Consider the following 14,020-nt stretch of genomic DNA (forward strand, 5'->3'; position numbering starts at 1 on the left):
ACTTTAAACTCCATCTGCCATTTCTCTGCCCATATCGATAACTGACAAATATCCCACTCTAGTCTTTGACAACCTTCCTCACTGTCCACAAAGTCACCAATCTGGTGAAATCTGCAAATCTACATTTAGGTCCAAGTTGTTTATATATACAAACAAACAAAGAGTTTCCAGCTCAGATCCCAGCTAATCCCCGCTGGTCACAGACATCCAGCCAGAATAATGCCCTTCCACCATTACATACTATCTTCCATTGACAAACCAGTTCTGAATCCAAACTACCAAGTTACCATGGATCCCATGCATCTTCATCTTCTAGATCAGCCTACCATGAGGGACTTTATCAAATCTATCTATCCATCTATACATAACTAAAACTCTGATCTTGTTATCTTCCGGTTTGTGCGGTCTTTCTATTTGCCCGAAAATGGTTAGAGATAGCACTATGATTTGTCACCAGTTCACTCACCGTTCTCCTATGCTGCGATTGCACCAAGTTTCATTCCGATTGGTCGAATGTCGTAAAAGTTAGTGAGGTTTAAAAAATCTTAAAAAACGTGCGTGCGCAGATCGATCTCTTCTCCTGCCATTCAGCGCCGCGCGGATAAGTCTCTTCCCCTGTCACTCACCGGGACGGTCCGCCCCTTCCTGCACCACCGCGTCTTTAATGGAGCCAGGACACAATCCAACCAGACACAATTTTCGGAAGGACCCGAAGCAGCCCAGCCCCGAGCAGCCGAGCCCCGAGCAGCCTAGCGTGACGCTTACCACCCCACACGCCCCCACAACCCCATCTGCCCCCACGACCCCCTTGCCCGCACAATCCCCCCCCGCCCCCCCCCCCCAACTACCCCCCCTCCCACATACACCCTCCCCCACACATCCCTCCTCCCCCTTCCACATCCCTCCTCCACCCCCGCCCACATCCACACCTCCTCCCCCACAACACCCCCCGCATAAGTCCCACAAACAACCTATTTAAATTAACTTTAGCAAATTCCTGGCTCCTACCATCAAAGTTGGCCTTGCCCCAATTTAGAACTTTAACTTGTCAAGAGAGCCAAGAGTCAAGAGTGTTTTATTGTCATACCCAAAATTCTTACTTGCAGCAGCACAATAGTTTGGTAAACAATGAGTAGGTTAAGTTTTGCCCCCTCCCTTGTAGGGCCCCCTCCTTATTGCCTAATGCTCCTGTCTATCCAGTCTACTTAACTCACTTTAATTGCCTTCCGTACTGACTACCAGCCCATCACCACCTGCATTGGATTCTATTCCCCTACCAATCTAATTTAAACCCTCCTGAGGATACTGGCAAATCTGCCCATCAGATTATTGGTTCCCCTCCAGGTGCAATCCATCCCTCTTGTACAGGTCACATCAGCCCCAGAAGAGGTCCCAATGGTCAAAACATCAAAATCCCTGCTTTCTGCACCAAATCCTCAGCCAAGCATTCACCTGTCCTCTCTCCCTGTCCTATCTTCCTGTTCCTACCCTCACTGGTACCTGGCACCAGGATCAATCTAGAGAAGACTACCCTCAAGGTCCTGCTTTTTAACCTTTTGCCCAACTCCCCGTATTCACTCTGCAGGACCTCATCCCTTTTCCCACGTGTTGTTTGTGCCAACATGCTCAACAATTTCCGGCTGATCGTCATCACCCTTGAGAATGTTCTGCAGTGGTCCTGACATCCTGAACCCTGGCACCAGGGAGGCCACGCACCATTTGCTTGCACAGAATCTCCTATCTATCCGCTTAACAAACGAGTTTCCGATCACTATTACTATGTCTGCCTTCACCCTTTTATCCTTTGCCTCAGCGGCAGACCTGACACCACAGACCTGACTGCTGCTTCTGCTCTCTTGATAATCATCACCCCCCACAGTATCCAAAGGGGAATACCTGTTGTCAAGGGGAATAGCCACAGGGGATTCCTGCACTCTCTGCCTGTTCCTTTGCGCAGGCCCACCTGAAATCTGCTTGATTTCCCACATCCTGCAGGAGGAGCACACCATTACCCTGGCTGACATCTCTATTGCACAAGACAAAGGAAGATTTACGAAGGAAAACACAGACCGTACCTTATCTCACCATTACCCTCTTCGCCAAAGCCCCTTGAGCCTAAACCGCAGCACTTACCCTGCACAAAGCACCTCACCTCCACACACCCCCCCCCCCCCCCCCCCCCCCCCCCCGCCCAACACGGTGCTTTCCTGTGTACACTCGCTATGAGCAGTCACTCCGGAATGCTAACCTGCTTTCAGATGCTCAACCAAAACTGATATTTTATTTTATTTTTAACTAGACTAAGTGGGATGGGCTTTACCTTAATTGCGGTGATTGACAGGCGAGAAGATCGCAAGGTTTTTATAAACACTTATAACATTTTTATTTTTAATCGATGGGAAAAATCCTCGGGGCCTGCTCAGCGGAGGAGGACTGTGAGTAAGATGGCCAAAAATCAAAGCGATATATGGTATCATTTTTTCTAAAATCAATATACATTTCAGACAGGAAGTGGTCAAGATGACACGTAATTATATAGATGTATGTATAAAAAGCCTTGGAATTTTCTTTAATACAATGCCAATGACATGTAATTGCCCATTTTGGCCCTTCTAATTGCGTGCTTTAGTTTTTCCTTGTTTGCTTTATATACCTCAAATTCCTGTCTTATTTCATCGTCCTGAATCTCATATGTGCCTCATATGAAATGACTGGGTATGTTGGCGAGGTCATCAGACTCCTCCGAATGCCCACAGTATTCTGCAGCTGAACACCAGTACAATTCCACATAAACGTCCCACCAAAAAAATTAATCAAGGCCGTGTTTGACAGCAGTGTGTGTTGCTGCTATGGTAACACTCAGTGGAAGACCTTCCACCCATAATCCTCAATATAATCTTCTTGTGTTTGTGGAATCAAACTTCTCAACAGATGCTCATCAATATCTCCATAATGAAGGCCAGAGGCAGCTTAGCCGCTGACAGATGCTTCGAGGTCACCTTGCTGTTGCCCAAGGTCTGGACTGTCCCCAAGCCTTTGCAATGGTTTCTGAGGCTAAGTACCAGGCTCCACTGCCTCCAGATGTGGCCCACTAATCCTGCCCCAGAAATTGGCACTGGCAGCTCTCACTGGATCACCAGGTTGCCAGCTATTTGAATTACTCTGCCCATTCCCACACCAACCTGTCCACGCTCTGCCTACACATCCAGGGGGAGACCAATTACAAACTAGAGGAATGGAACTTCATATTCCGTCTTGGTATCTGCAACCCAATCCACCCCTTCGGTTCCTTTCTCTCTCCTCCCATCTCCTACCCTGGTCCTCTTCATCCAACAATATCCTGCAACCCCCTATCACCATGCTTCTTTTCCTCCTCCTCCCACCTGTTCCATCTATCCATTGCCCACACACTCCTGGCACTGGATCCCCTCCCTTCCCTCTGTTGTTCCTATAAATTGTATTTATTTCAATTCAAGAGGATGGCCTGGGCAAGACAGATTATCTAAGGGCATAGACAGGCACATGGGACATGGATATTCTAGCCATTGCAGAAACATAGCTAATGGAAGGATAGAATGGGAAGCGTAATGTTCCGAGTACAGGTGCTACAGATGGAATGGATGTGGGGGGGATAATAGAGGAGGCATTTTTGATCAAGGAGAACATCACGTCAATATTAAGGGATCATCCAGTGAGGTTTTATGGGTGGAGCTGGGAAATAGGAAGAGAATGATCACCTTGTGGCCATTGTACTGTCAGCCCCTACATAGTCAACAGAAATTAGAGGAACAAATATGCAGCAAGTCTGCGAAAATGGCAAGACTAATAGGATTGTTAATTAGGGGATTTTTAACTTTCCGAATATAGACTGCATTCTGCCATACTGCTAGGGGTTAGATTGAGTTATGTTTTTCAAGTGTGTTCAGCAAAGTTTCTTCAGGCAATATATATAGACGGCTCTACTGGAGAGATGGCAAAGCTCAATCTCTAAATGTTGCTTCTTAGACAATAGTGCAAGGCAAGTGACTGAGGTTCAATTGGGGCCCAACAATTACAGTTCAATCAGTTTTAAACAAATTACTGAAAGGACAGAGCTGGTCTACAAGTTAAAGTTCTAAATTGGTACCTGGCACATTTTGATGGTATTAGACAGAAGGTTGCAATAGTTAATTGGAGTAGGTTGTTTGCTGGCAAAGAGATTCTGTTATTCAATCAAATGATGATTGATCCAATCCATTGTTCAGCATGTTCCAAATCAATCAATCAACGTTTATTGTCATCTTGCAAGCAACAGTTGTACAGTGCAAAATGAAAAGACGTTTCCCAGTGAATAGTGGAGCATCGCACATGAAATTTAAAACATTTCACACATAAAATGCTAACGTTTATTCAAAAAATCTAAACATCCATGCCTTGTCACCAATCAATCGCTGGGACTTATTCAATGACAGGTCTCTCGGGAAGAGAATCCCAAAGAATTACCATTATCAGGAGAATTGCTCATCATCCCCTTTAAGGGATGAGGTCCTGTGGAGTGTATGTGGGGAGTTAGGCATATGGTACCTCTGGGGTTAGTAATCTCTAGATCGATCCCAGTGCCATGTGCCAGTGAGGGTGAGAATAAGAAGATAGGCCAGGTGAATGTGTAGCTGAGCAGTTTGTACAGTGGGCAGGGATTCTGAGTTTTGGACCATTGGGATCTCTTCTGGGGCAGATGTGACCTGCACAAGAGGGATGTTTGCACCTGAACTGGAGGGAAACGAATATCCTGGCAGCTTTGCTAGTGTGGCCCGGGATGGTTTAAACTAGATTGGCAGGGGGACAGGATCCAATGCAGGAGTGAAGCAGGTGAGAGATTGGAAGTTGATGAAAACAGGTTCATAGACAGATTAGGCAGGAGCACGGCAGGGACTGAGGACGGACTGTTGGATTAGGACTGTTGGATAAGACGAATGAACTTGAGGCGTGGATAGGCACGTGCAACTAGGATGTTGTAGCTATTATGGAAACCTGGCTAAGGGAGTGGCAGGACTGAAGATTAACATTCCAGGGTACAGTTGCTGTAGGCAAGATAGAGGTATGGGTAAATGTGGAGGGGGAGTTGCTTTACTGATTAAGGAGAACATCACAACCATCGTCTGAGATGACATTATTGATGATTCGTCCAGCGAAGCTATATGGATGGAGCTGAGCAATAAAAAGGTGATGATCACCTTGTTGGGAGGGTATGAGAAGTCTCCAAATAGTCAACGGGAATTAGAAGAGCAAATGTGCCAGGAGATTATATGCAGCTTCAAGACTAAAAGGGTTGTCGTAGTCGGGGATTTTTAATTTCCCAATATAGACTGGGACTGCCATAGTGTCAAGTGCTTAGGCAGAATGGAATCTGTCAAATGTGTTGAGGAGAGTTTCCTTGGGCAATATGTGGAGGGCCCTACAAGGGAGAAGGCAAGCTTGAACTACTCTTAGAAAATTGGGAAAGGCTCTAGATGACTTGATGAATTGAAACTATGTTTCCTAATTCTAACATCCTGTTTGCATTATTTCATCTCTACTCCTCAGGCATTAATGATTTACCTTCCATTTTTCTAATTGGTTTAAGATTTAGGTTCACATGTACCGACGGACAGGTCCACAAGCCTTTCACTGACGTGCAGTATCCTATCTATGTTTCAGTCTATGACTTATGTTGCCTCACTTGACTGCCATAACACACAGACTTCTTGTTAAGATCCAGCTTGCTTGACATGGAACCGTTCATTTAATCCTAGGGAATCCAAGTCATTGTTCCAGTCACAGTAAGCTTGTAATGAAGCTGATCACAGCCGACAGCTTTAGACAGGACATCAGGCTAGAGAACCACAAGTAAGAGATGCAATCTCGATGTCAAGTATTACAGATTCTGATAGTATACTCCAGGGACTGTCATCAACATTGTTTCTGAGCACAAATAACTGAAGGGATCATTAATAATAAATGTTTGAAGAAGGTTAAGAATCAGGGTTGTTTTTAAAAGGACGGGATTTACAACAAGAAGGCATGATTGGGGCAAACCATCGAACCAGCCATGGACATATTGAGGGTCTGTCTGGACCCATGTTGAGCTAAGTAGCTCTAAACACAACTGAGTCTTCCAAAGAAGGCCACAGTCTAAGAAAAGCAGCAATGATACATGATATCTGAGACTTTTAAAGTTCCAGTAAATGAACTGATCAGAAGGAGTTGAAGTTCACAATGAACAGACCCGGTCAGGTCATAGAGGAAAGCTGTTCAACACCAAACACCAAAGCCTCCACACATTTCATCCAAGTGGTGGTTGTAAACTCATTCAATTGTCCTGTGGGTACAAATGGGGGTATGAGAGACAATTTCCAATTTGCCAGATCTAGACATGGTCCAACATACGGTAACACTGTGATAATCCAGCACACTCAGCATTTCAGTGATGCCGGACTGGCAGAATTTTTGGACTGTTGGATGTTTCAGACTGTTCAGAATTTTCAGACTGTTATCTCAATTAACACACCAACATTTTTGATTCACTTTTATTTAGATGTCACGCAACGTTATAATCAATTTCCGAGTACAACAGGTTGGGAAGCATGGGAACTGGGGCCCTGTTGGGGTCATGGGGCCCCAGAGTGTGGGAACCACTCCAGTGAGGGTAATGGAGTGTGGGAACTTTGGTGAGGGTGGGTGCGAACCGGGGACCCGATAAGGGGAAGGGAGTGTGGAAACTGGTGCTCTGATGGATGGGGGAGGGAGGGAGTGTAGAAATCCAGGGCCCCAATGAGGGGAGGTGAGTGCAGGAACTGGGATGTTGCTGAGCCACATACCAAACCACTGATGACTTAGAGATCCCAATGGATCAACGGTATTTTACTGTATTACAACAGAGGAACAGCATAAATGATAATTTCACATGGCAAAAGTGTTTTCTGGTGCAGAGATGGAAAAGAGCAATCAAGAGCACCTTATGTACAAGTGATGAAGAATCAGAGCAAGTTTAAAGTATCAACTGCCAGCTGTGTAGGAGGCAACAACAGCCATTCGCATTTATCTCTAACATGGTAAAACATTAAAATGTGCTTCACTGAATGAGAAGCAACACACTTCATGTTGATTCAATCAATGATGTAAAATTGCAACCCCACATAATGTCTTATGCCCTTCAAATATTGAGGAGTAATTGCAGGGAATGGAATGATTTACACCCAGTGCATCCAATTTGCAATGAGGATCTCGCAGTAGCAGCATTGATAGAAGGGATTTTGAAGCAGGAACAGCAGAGATATTTTGTTCTAACAAAATGAAAAATTGTTTTCCAATATAAGCAATTTGATGAAAATCTCTCATCCAAATCTTATTAAATCTGCATTTAATTTCCAGATAAAATATAACTCATGGCAAAAGAATGCTGCAGTCTCGGCTGAATGAACATTAAATAAATCGGAGCTGGAACTGAGAATTTAATGCCACACTTTGCTCTGCATTTCTTGCTGTATTGGCTGGGTTTCATGCAGATTTTGGTCACAAGTAAAGCACTTGGAGCTCAGGTATTGATTTTGTATCCAAGATGCCATGTGTGTCCTGTGGCTACTGCTGAAGAGTTTAGAGAGTATCATGTATCTCTCTAAAGCTTTCCTGTCCATGTACCTATCCAAATTCATAGCAAAAGGATTTGAGTGTAGGAGCAGGGAGGTTCTACTGCAGTTGTACAGGGTCTTGGTGAGACTACACCTGGAGTATTGCGTACAGTTTTGGTCTCCAAATCTGAGGAAATACATTCTTGCCATAGAGGGAGTACAGAGAAGGTTCACCAGACTGATTCCTGGGATGTCAGGACTTTCATATGAAGAAAGACTGGATAGACTCAGTTTGAACTCGCTAGAATTTAGAAGATTGAGGGGGGGGGATCTTATAGAAACTTACAAAATTCTTAAGGGGTTGGACAGGCTAGATGCAGGAAGATTGTTCCCGATGTTGGGGAAGTCCAGAACAAGGAGTCATAGTTTAAGGATAAGGGGGAAATCTTTTAGGACCGAGATGAGGAAAACTTTTTTCACACAGCGAGTGGTGAATCTCTGGAATTCTCTGCCGCAGAAGGTAGTTGAGGCCAGCTCATTGGCTATATTTAAGAGGGAGTTAGATGTGGCCCTTGTGGCTAAAGGGATCAGGGGGTATGTAGAGAAGGCAGGAACAGGATACTGAGTTGGATGATCAGCCATGATCATATTGAATGGCAGTGCAGGCTCGAAGGGCCGAATGGCCTACTCCTGCACCTATTTTCTATGTTTCTATGTTTCTAAATGTCTTTTAAAAATACCTGCCTCAACCATCTCCTCTGGCAGTTTGTTCCATACACCCACCACCCTCTCACCATAAACCTATGTCTTCTGGTTCTTCATTCACCAACCCTAGGAAAAAGGCTATGTACATTCACCCTATCATGGTTTCATACACCTCTCAGTCGCCAACACTGCAACAAATAAATTCCCAGCTCGCCCAACCTCTCCTTCTAATTCAGTTCCTCAAGTCCTGGCAATATACTCACAAATCTTTTCTGCACTATTTTCAGCCTAATGGCATCTTTCCTCTGGCAGGGTGATGCACATATTACTCCAACCCTTACTTTTTTTTGTAAAAGAGCACCTGCACTTCCTTATTTCTACAGGGCAGGACAAGTCTTTGAATATATTGGCTGCTTTTCCGAGGCAGAGTGAAATACTGTAATTAATCAACATGACATAAAAATCATTGAAAGCAAACTTGAAACTACTTCCACTCCTGTTCAGCTGCAATGGATTCGGAGTTATAATTCCTCTCACTCACTCCAAGCACTTGATTGCTGATGATGGTAGTACCATGTCCAACAGTACATTATACTTCATGCTTAGAGAGAGAGTTTGTGGGCCACTGCTCATTATGAGGACTGAGTGCTCTCTTCATCACCTCACTCTCAGATCAATTTTAGTTTTCATTCATAATTTTTATGTGATCAATGATAAATATATCACCAATCAGTAACTCATTTAAAATAGATTTTGGGCTGTAGAAAGTCTTATGGGTAGTTAATTGAAAATTTGGAAACTGGCAACTGTTGTAGCTACTGAGATTTATTATTCCTCTGATTTATTGACACAGAAATTTAGTTGTAGAGTGCATGTTTAAGCACTGAAAATGAAAATTACAGTGCACTGTCGATTTCTGTATCTTGCAACACCAGTGGCATGATTGTCGCAGCAGTGCATGAAGCATGCAAAACAAAAATGACTAATATAATTGAAACACAAGATCTACTCCAGTTGATGCCTTCTTGTGAGATTGTTTCAGGTACATGCAGCAGTCAATCGGGCATGGGACAGGTCTGATGGTGAGGCATTGTCTCTGGGAATGTATTGTCTGGTATTCATGGGGTGGGGAGGGAGGTTCCATAAGTTGATTCCACCAGCTGGAAAACAGACACACAAGAGACTGCAGATACTGGAATCTTAAGCAAAAAAAACAAAGTGCTGTATGAACTCATCGAGTCAGGCGGCATCCTCAAAGGAAAATGGACGGATGGCGTTTTGGGTCAAAAATCTTTCTGATCGACTTGAGACGCACACACTTTTTTTCTGAGGAACAAGGTTTGACTGGCTGAGTCACTGCCTCACCAGTGTACCAGTGACCAGTGTTCAATCCTGACCTCGGGCACTCTCTCTGTGGAGTTTACATGTGCTCCCTGTGATCATGTGAGTTTCTCCTGGGTGCTCCAGTTTCCTCCCGCAATGTAAAGGTGTGTGGGTCAGTAGGTTAATCGGTCTCTATTAATTGCGCTTGGATGGCTTCTGTCTGAGGCCAGACATGAGTCTTGTGATTGAGTAGCAAGCTTCAACTGAGTTGAATGTAAGGTCATTGAGAATTACGTGTGCTAATTGAGTCCTTGTGTACTTTACATGATCTAAGTGCTATCAAATGTCCAATTGTACTAAATTTCACTTCCCTATTCTCTGCGCTCGTTGAACAGAAAATACAAAAACTTGAAAGAACATACCACCAGATTCCAGAACTGCTTCGTCCCCATTGTTATCAGAGTATTGAATGGTCCTTCCATAAACTGTAGTCGATCTTCCAACTACTTCATTGTGGATCTTGGATATTTTCTCTATAACTTTAATACTATATTGCAGTAAATCTGGATTTGTCATTCAGGTGTTTTTACCCTTTGCATTCTTGTACTTCTGTGTGACCTGATTGTACTCATGTGTAGTATGATTTCAGAGCATGTAAACACAGCTATTTACTATATCTTGGTACACACAACAATAACAAATCAATACAAATACCAAGTAGAAACAAGGAACTGCAGAAGCTGGCTTACAAAAAAGGCACAACTTGCTGGAGTAACTCAGCAGGTTAGGCAGCATCTCTGGAGAACATGAATAGGTGATGTTTCGGGTCAGGACTCCTCTTGTCTAATATCAATACCAATTGGTTTCAGCAGTTTATTTTTTCACTGTTGCAGTTGACATCTGATACAGACAGAGGGGCAACAATATTGATATCAGATCGAAGTTTCATTTCCAACAATCACCAGCCTGAAACGGTTTTGAAATGTGGAAATGAACTGTTTTTCATTTACAAACACAGAATTTTCGAGCACCTATTTTTAGTCCATATTTCTTGCCAACATCTGAACTTCCTCTACCAAGAGATGAAATATGTTGTAGTAGGATTCAGTGCTAGAGAAATAAACTCTCAAACTATGACTTTTACAGATGGAAGTAAATGAGTTGAGGAAGGTGCTGGAAAAAATGCCACATCCAGTGTGTGTGAAGTGAGAAACATAGTTGACGTTTCAGGTTGCAAGCTTTTACCACCAAGGAGGACAAGGGCACTGGGAGGCGTTGCTACCTGTATGCTCCCCACCCTCCCCATCCCCCAAGTCACACACCATTCTGACTTGCCTATATATTTCCACTCCCTCCCCAGCAGCCTGTTCACCACAACAACTGCAGCAGTTCAAGGAAATAACTCATCCCCAGCTTCTTTTGGATATACCCCGACAAAGGAACACTATGTACCGTCTCTTGAAGTACCATAGGCTTACTTTCTTATTTTGCTTCGTGCTAATCTTGTTTTTGCAGTCTTTTTTTCTTTTTACTGCCTTGCAGAATTTATGCATAATTGATGTTTTTCTGTGTTGTCAATGTATTTAAGTGCTGGCGCAAGCAAGATTTTTTTATTGTACCTGTACTTATGCAAATGACAATAAACTCAATTTGACTTAACATGACTTGAGAAATGGACGAAAATGTTGACATCAGTGACGCTGACGTCCTAAAGAAATGAATGAGCAAAAGGGATTCAGAGAAAATATTAGGAATGTGAGATTAAAGAATGAGTGCCTGAGAATAGATTTTAGAATCACACAATTAATCTCCATTCACTCCATCTATAGAACCATTCATGCCAAAGTATTCCTCGTTTCCTCCCATATCAGGAAGAGCTTCTCTTTCACACAGTTATCACACTACTGAATGGACCTCTCGCTGGGGATGAAATCCTGATCTTCCAATCTACATCCTTGCAGCCCTTGCATATTTTTTTATCTGTGTGTTCTCTGTAGCTGTAATACTATATTCTGCACTCTTTCCATTTTATTTTTGGATTGCCTGTTGTATTCATGTATGGTTTGATTGTACTTGTGTATAGTAGTATCAGTCTGGATAGTACACAAAACAAAGTTTTTCACTGTATCCCGGTGCATGAGAATAACAAACCAATTCAAATATCAATACCAAATAACGTCTAGTAGAGCTGTACCAATGTGCTATCTCTCTGAAAATGTGGAATATGGCCCAAACATGTCAGATCAAGAAGGTTCGGACAAATCCAATCCAGCCGATTACTATCCTGTTGCTCGCAACCACAAGCAAATCAACAGAAGGTGCTACCAATGATCGATAGTAAACTTACATCGATAGTAAACACATTGATCCTCAGTTGAGGTGCCATCAGAACCAGTCAGTTCCTGAGCTCATTGCAGTCCAGATCTTGATGCAAGGAGATAAAATCCTGAAATGATGGGTCCTGGTAAAAGTGAAGTCGGAGAGATGATGGGGAAAATTTCATATTCAGAAAATCAAGTAGCACAGGATGGTCAGTGGGAGTAACGGTGGCTAGAGCTCTAGGTTTCATGGTCCTTATGGAAAGGGGGTGGGTGGTCCAGAATTTAAGGTCCTCAAGTTGGGGGAAGGTATATTTCAATATCCTAAGACAAGACTACACAAAAATAGATCGGAAGCAGCTATTTGTACTTGTGGTCTAATACAGGGATCAGTTCTAATACTCGTGCTACATGTTAAGCACTTTAATGATTGAACACAGAACATAGAACAGTACGGCACAGGGACAGGCTCACTATGTCTGTGCCGAACAGAATGCTGAGTTAAATTAAACTTGCCCGCCTGTGATTCATATCTCTCCATCCAGGCACCCATCAATCTCTGTTTAAAAAAAAAACATGCCCTGCACATCTCTCTTTCCCTCTTTGACTTTAAAACTATGTCCTCTAGTATTTAACATTTCCACTCTGGGAAAAATATTCTATCCATCTACCTTATCTATGCCTTTCATAATTTTATATTCCACAGTGGTGTATCTGGACTTCCAGAAGGCTTTCGACAAGGTCCCACATAAGAGATTAGTATACAAACTTAAAGCACATGGCATTGGGGGTTCAGTATTGATGTGGATAGAGAACTGGCTGGCAAACAGGAAGCAAAGAGTAGGAGTAAACGGGTCCTTTTCACAATGGCAGGCAGTGACTAGTGGGGTACCGCAAGGCTCAGTACTGGGACCCCAGCTATTTACAATATATATTAATGATCTGGATGAGGGAATTGAAGGCAATATCTCCAAGTTTGCGGATGACACTAAGCTGGGGGGCAGTGTTAGGTGTGAGGAGGATGCTAGGAGACTGCAAGGTGACTTGGATAGGCTGGGTGAGTGGGCAAATGTTTGGCAGATGCAGTTTAATGTGGATAAATGTGAGGTTATCCATTTTGGTGGCAAAAACGGGAAAGCAGATTATTATCTAAACGGTGGCCGATTGGGAAAGGGGGGAGATGCAGCGAGACCTGGGTGTCATGGTACACCAGTCATTGAAGGTAGGCATGCAGGTGCAGCAGGCAGTAAAGAAAGCGAATGGCATGTTGGCTTTCATAGCAAGAGGATTTGAGTATAGGAGCAGGGAGGTTCTACTGCAGTTGTATAGGGTCTTGGTGAGACCACACCTGGAGTATTGCGTGCAGTTTTTGGTCTCCAAATCTGAGGAAGGACATTATTGCCATAGAGGGAGTGCAGAGAAGGTTCACCAGACTGATTCCTGGGATGTCAGGACTGTCTTATGAAGAAAGACTGGATAGACTTGGTTTATACTCTCTAGAGTTTAGGAGATTGAGAGGGGATCTTATAGAAACTTACAAAATTCTTAAGGGGTTGGACAGGCTAGATGCAGGAAGATTGTTTCCGATGTTGGGGAAGTCCAGGACAAGGGGTCACAGCTTAAGGATAAGGGGGAAATCCTTTAAAACCGAGATGAGGAGAACTTTTTTCACACAGAGAGTGGTGAATTTCTGGAACTCTCTGCCACAGAGGGTAGTTGAGGCCAGTTCATTGGCTATATTTAAGAGGGAGTTAGATGTGGCCCTTGTGGCCAAGGGGATCAGAGGGTATGGAGAAAAGGCAGGTACGGGATACTGAGTTGGATGATCAGCCATGATCATATTAAATGGCGGTGCAGGCTCGAAGGGCCGAATGGCCTACTCCTGCACCTAATTTCTATGTTTCTATGTTCTATGTTTCTATGAGGTCTCCCCTAAACTTCCAACGCTACAGAGAATACAATCCGTTTGTTTAACCTCTCCTGATAGTTAATACCATCTAATCTAGGTGACATTTAAGTAAACCTTTTCTGCACCCTCTCTAAAGTCTCCATATCTTTCCAGTAATGGGGTGACCAAAAGTGCACACA

This window comes from Leucoraja erinacea, chromosome 13 (genome assembly GCF_028641065.1).
Source record: "Leucoraja erinacea ecotype New England chromosome 13, Leri_hhj_1, whole genome shotgun sequence".
NCBI classification, from domain to species: domain Eukaryota; kingdom Metazoa; phylum Chordata; class Chondrichthyes; order Rajiformes; family Rajidae; genus Leucoraja; species Leucoraja erinaceus.